The sequence below is a fragment of the Coturnix japonica genome, chromosome 12 (genome assembly GCF_054131305.1).
Source record: "Coturnix japonica strain WE chromosome 12, WE-NBRP24, whole genome shotgun sequence".
NCBI classification, from domain to species: Eukaryota; Metazoa; Chordata; class Aves; order Galliformes; family Phasianidae; genus Coturnix; species Coturnix japonica.
In genome coordinates this window covers 9,474,244-9,480,438 of record NC_140674.1, presented here as the reverse complement: position 1 = coordinate 9,480,438, position 6,195 = coordinate 9,474,244, and positions in this window count along the sequence as shown.

Below are 6,195 nucleotides of genomic sequence, written 5' to 3'. Positions count from 1 at the left end.
TTTCCCCACGGCAAATTCCATCATGCCCAACCTGAGTGCTCCTTCCTGATGCTATAACCAGAGATAGCGGCATGCTGGGGACTTTTTTTTTTTTTAAAGTAGGTTATAAGATTCAACCCAAAAGAGGAGGAAATAAAAGGTTGTGAGGTAATGGTTCTGTGGGTGAAACATATATTTTTAGGGGTAGGAGTGTGGGTTGTGAAATGAAGAAAGTCAAATGTAGGTAACTAAATATTACTTAGAGAAGCTGTGACTTTTCTTTGCCCTAGTTTAATAAACCCAACCTGGGGGCAAGACTTTCCAGATGACCGCTTTCTGAGCTCTAGATTGCAGAATTTCTTGGGCTCTATCGAGGATGCATGGAAATGGGTTTGTTTAGAGTTTCTTCTACAATATACTCACTCTCATCACATTCTGCCCATTTGTTACACATCTGAGCTGTTCCACTGGAAATTGTCTGTACTGTTCCAAACACATCAATACTGTTTCCTAAGTCACAGTTGTATCCTTTTACCCCCCCAGGCTAAACTGCACTGGAGTATTGATTACTCCTGAACATTCAGCCAAAACACACAAACTTTAAAGTGCGCCGCATGGATGGGGAAAAACTCATTTAGAGAGGCAAGCACATTCTGGGCTGCAACTGAAGATTGTGCTATTCCCAGTGCCATTTAGTGACCCACGTGAAAGGAATGTGATGGCTGCAGGCCACATCCTGATCAGATGAAGTACACTGTAGCTGCTGCCAGCTCCAGGTAGTTACAGGGTAAGCTGAGCTTTACGTGGCTTCTCCTAAGTCAGAACTTAAGGATGCAGTCATAGTCTGTTGAGAATTACATACATCCTATTCCTCATAGACTGTCAGTAACTCTCACAAAGCGTACATTCCTGTTATTCCTTAGTAAAAATGAAAAACTTAAAAGATAAATAAAATTCAACATTAGAACAGATTTATATTCAAATAAATCAATTTCTCTATATAATGGCCAGAACTCAGGTAAGTTCATACAGCTACGGTGCATGCCTTGCAATACACACAACATCTCACATAAGTTAGTAATGCTTGCACTCAACGCCACTGCCATTGGTTAAGGGGCAGAAATAAAGACAATAAAGATCCCATACTGCTCTATAAAACTGCTTTATGTATCATAGTAGAACACCACGTAAACAAATAACTGCTAAAATCACAACGCTCTTAGGATGCTTCTTGAACTGTTCTATGCACTAGCTGTCAGTACTAGCCAATGCAACAAAATACCTTACCAGAATGATAACATCTGAAATGACTGAACTCTAGGTTGACAGCTTTTTTTTTCTCCTTTGTTAAACATGAATAACTTATTTCTAAACTGATACTGAGAAGTGTCAAGTTGGCAGTGAAGGATTCTCTATCACCCCACTTATTTTCTTTTCAGATGGTTGTCCAGTGACAGCCTATAATTTATTTATTTTTAAGCAGGAAGTCACACCATCCAGTCTCAGTCAATAAGCTATGGAAATTAGGCATTGGGTTATCAAACCTCATTCCTCTGTTTCCACCCTCTTATTTCACTCTAGCATTGAAACTAGGAACGTCTCCATCCTCTTCGGAAAGAGAATTTTCTAAGATTGTCGGAACATTTTCTGCTCTGTGGATTAGCATCATGATCATCAAAAGCACCAAGCAAGCAGTAAGTTAAAAATGAAAATTACTCGTAAAACTTTTGTCTGAAAAGGAGATTCATTATTCAGAACTTTGACCCCCGCCACCTACTCCTAATTAAGTACAAGCAGTTCGGATACTGGAGCAATGTTGAAACCCAGCTAGTGCTCAGCCCATACCCCTGCCCTTGGGCAGTTTCCATCCCACATCCAGTTCCTATCAGAGCCCTTTGCTGGTGCTGTGCCTAGTGTCACAGATGGCTGCTGTGTCATGGGTGTACTCCTTTCACCTCAAAGATCATTTGATTAAAGAATCCAGGTTAAGATGTGGAAGTCACCATAAGGGCCTCAGATTCAGAAGAAAATGTTTCTTTTTTAGTACTTAGTTTGTACAAAGTACCTTCAATTTATTTGCTCAGTGTAGTTAAAAATCAACAGAAGGTGCACAGCAAATGGCTGAAGTAAGCTGCCTGGCAGGTCCTGACTTACCTAGCTCATAACCATATCTTATCTGTCTTCACATTTACAACACAATCACAGGGATGGAAAAAAAATAAAATAAATATATATATATATATATAAAGGAGAGAGGGAGGAAAAAATAAAACTGGTAAGATTTACATGTTCAAAGAAAATGGAAACATGGGTAGCAAGCTCCAAGGCAGCCACTAATGTTCTGCAAGACATCTAAGCTGTGGGTGGGCAGCACTGGACCAAAACTGATGTTTTTAATGTCCCAGCACTGATGTAGTTTGGGGTCTCCACAGACAGCCCTATGGTAGAGCTGCATGCTGAGTGCAGGCCAGCAGCGCTCCTGCACCCGTCCCACACCCAGCTGCCTCAGAGAGGTGCCGCCATCTTGGGGGAGGATGCCCCAAGATGTCTCTTTGACTTCTGGGGCACAGCACAAAGCACGAGAGGCAACAGCCACAAGCTATGAGAAGGGAAATTTGTATCCAACAGTGGAAAAAACATCTTCACAGCGATGGTGATGAGGCAACAGGACAGGTTGTTCAGGAGAGGATGTGAAAGCTCAGTTTGAATTCCTTCAAACCTAACTGGCCACAACCCTGCCCTGAGCGTGATCTTTTGTTTGAGTTCCTCAGCAGTTTGTAATCAAGCCCATATTATTATTATTGTGCACATGAGAAGCTGTATACCCCTGGGAAATTTAGAACTGCACTTGATTTGGAAAACAGCTTGAAATGCTTTGAAAATATGGTCCCACAGTGGTAACCTGTTTGACTAAGTGGTTCTGCTATGAGATTCCAGAAGTCATACAAGTGCAAGGCTTAAAGCATACCATCTACTACCATTAATATTAACACAGAAGAGGGATTTTATAATCACTAGTTAGTATGCTACATCTTGTAGTCATTCTTATATGGGCTTAGGTCTAATAGCAAATAGAACTGAAATAAACATCTCTTACCTACAGTAATGTTAGACACTGCTTATGTCTTTACCTGTTGTCTAAAATTAGTATTGTATTGACAATTTTTAATTGACTGGTAGTTTACCAAAACTTCCATTTTTAGCTGTCTACACAACAAGATGTTTTGTTTCATACTACTGTCCTTGGACAGACTGCTGAAAATAAATAATTATAGTAATACATGATCAACCAGGAAAAAGAGAACTAAACAGGAAACTCCCTTCTGTAATTTCCAATTGCTTAAAGCAGAGCAAAGGGCAGGAGAAGGCAGCAGTTCAAAGGAACATACGAGCAGAGCCAAAACGGGGATTTAGACATTGCATAATCCTCAGTGATGAAATATGCAATAAATCCAAAGCACAGAAGTTCCACACATAACTTGTTCAGTCTCTCTAACGTCACTGTGATGCAACAGTGACTTCATTACAGGTAGCACTTGCATGACTGCCTGACTAAAATCCTCACGTGAAGGAAGAAAACAGTTTTCACTAAGTATGTATTACACCTCATCAGGAATGGTTCTAGAAATAATACTGAATGAAAACTGTTTGATGCAGTCATGGAAGAATTAAACCTCTGATCTTATGAGAGAGCAGGCTATGAAGAGAATGGTATGATTTGATTTATCATGGTTGCCTGCTGCTTCTTACTACAAGACCAAAAAAAGCCGAATATTCTACAGGGAGATCTCTCTAGTTCAAAACTAATGTTATTCTGTCCTGCAGCCTTTTTTGGTACTCAGTCACCTTTTCACAGTAGTAGGCCTCTGAAAGCTGAGGGCAAAAATTGAAATTGGAACGATGGATGAAAAATAGCCAAAAAAAAAAAAAAAAGAGAAAAAAAAGAGAAAAATCTTCCTACCAACCTGAGCTGTTGGTTACGTTAAATTTGCTTCATACTACTCCATCTTCCTTCTTATCTAAAAAAGAAAGGAGGAATCTAAGAAATTCAGGCATAATCAAAGAAAACATTACAACTAATCTTTCTGAACACTAAAGAAGTAGAGAACTGCTTATTTTCTGCTTCCATAAAGGTAAGGAAGAAAGGAAGGAATCACTCAAGAGGATATAGAATGTATCACCCAAAAAGGTTTGAGAAAGTTTTGTCATTTGCAAACATAAGGGAAATTGCTTACAAAAAGTGAATGTGATTTACTGTCTTATCACATCCTGGAAAACACACACACACAGAGCAATCTTTTTGTACAAGAGTCATCCTACTTCAGCTCTGCATGTTTGTCAGTGCTTTTCCAGTGCTATTGCATGGTTGAGAATATTCCAGAAGCACACAGATTGCAACGATCTGGATAAGGAGAGAGTAGCTGGAGCCAAAATCCACAGCCTGAACATCGTGTTACTTTCCAGTATTAAGAAATGTGAGTCTGCACTTAAAAATATTATGAAGCATTCAATGCATTCAAAAAATATTCAATTCATAAAGGTAGAAAAAAGCCTCATTATGCCTCAGCAATGATGGAAGGGAGAGATGATATTTTCCAGATTTGTAGACAAGAATAGAGATAGGAAAAAATAATTTAAAAAAATAGAATGAAAGGTAACTAATATAATAAACACAGCTGTAGGTCAGCTGAAACTGCTCATGAATCAGGTGAAACCAATTTTGTCTAAAAATTGGAAGGGAATGTTTTATAAAACCTGCAGGAACTTTTCTCTAGCAGCCTGTGGTTCTTTTCTAGAACTGACATAATAAAGAGCGAGAAGGAAGAACCAAATGATGTGAAGTGGTAAAGTTTGAGGCTGACCTTGAACTCACTGACTGAAGGTTTTACCAGACTTGACATTTAGAGCACTCCATCGCTCCAGCCTGCTAAGTACTTGTTTGAAACAAGTACAACAAAAGGATTTTGTTCTGTATTACAAGAACACTAGCACAAAACTTCCCAGTAACACCTGTTTGTTTTGGATTGCCATACTACACAAATAAATTGTATGTATGTTAGCTAATATCATTTAATGGCTCTGTCAAAAGCATTAGCAGAGTGGCCATGGACACGGGCCTTCTCAAGTGTTGCAAGCAGTGTAGCTTTTCAGCACTAAGGAGGTACATTATGGGGACTTTCCTAAGGGAAGATTTAAACCAAGGTTGCATAAAACAGCTGGCTTGGGCTTCACTCTGTCTTACTCTTTTCCCAAGGAAGCCACAGCTTTAGGTCCTTCCACAATGACTCTCACAGAATATCCTGTATAACACAGTCACCTTGCTTATCCACCCTATACCTTTAAAACACATTCTGGACCTTAGTTCTTCAACTCTTGATTTCTCTAAGAGACATTTTAGAGTCCTGGCAAGAACAGTATTGCTTTAACTCCCTTTGATAAACATTTGCCAAGGTCTTTTTCCTCTCCTATGAGGTTCCTCCTTGTCGGCTTCAAGCATAACTTGGAACTGGAAATGACAACATTTCCAAAGTCTGGTCTGGACGACATCGGCCAACCCACTGTACAGCTCCTGTCAGCTGCTGCAGAGCTCTTTTACTGAGGCCCATGGCTGGCATTTTAAGGAAAGAGCAGTTCCCAGCCACACAGAACTGTTGTCAAGCTTCAGGGCCTCCTTGTAACAACAAGAGATTGTTCTGCAAGAACTAGAGCCAGAAATTCTGCTCTAACCCAAGACATTCTAAACCAAGCACTCTGGGCTTGACAGAAATCTGCTAATTCAAATGAACTGCACCTAACAAGAACATTTTGCCTGGACTTCTTAAATCTAGACTGTCTCAGATCAGAAAATGGTCCTTTTTATGCCTCATGTTTGTACCGAGGGTCCTGGGAATGTTAGCTGTAGTGTCAGCATAAGGCATAGACTGTAACTGCTGCCACTAAAAAACTATGTTTACACTCTCTTGGGACAAAAATACTTACCTAGTATTTGTCCAACTGTGTTTGGTTATTGCTATCCAAACCCTTCTGAACTGGCAAGGAGTCAAAGTGTTGGAAGAACCTATGAGAAGAATCTACTAGCAGCATGATGCATGTGTAATTTGTCAAATATCATTAGAGATTTAACGTTAAATGAAACATCCAGCTAGTTATGTGCACTTGTCTAGACATGCGTTCTTCCAGCAGGACTTGGGCAGTCGCAATGATTCAAACTCTCCC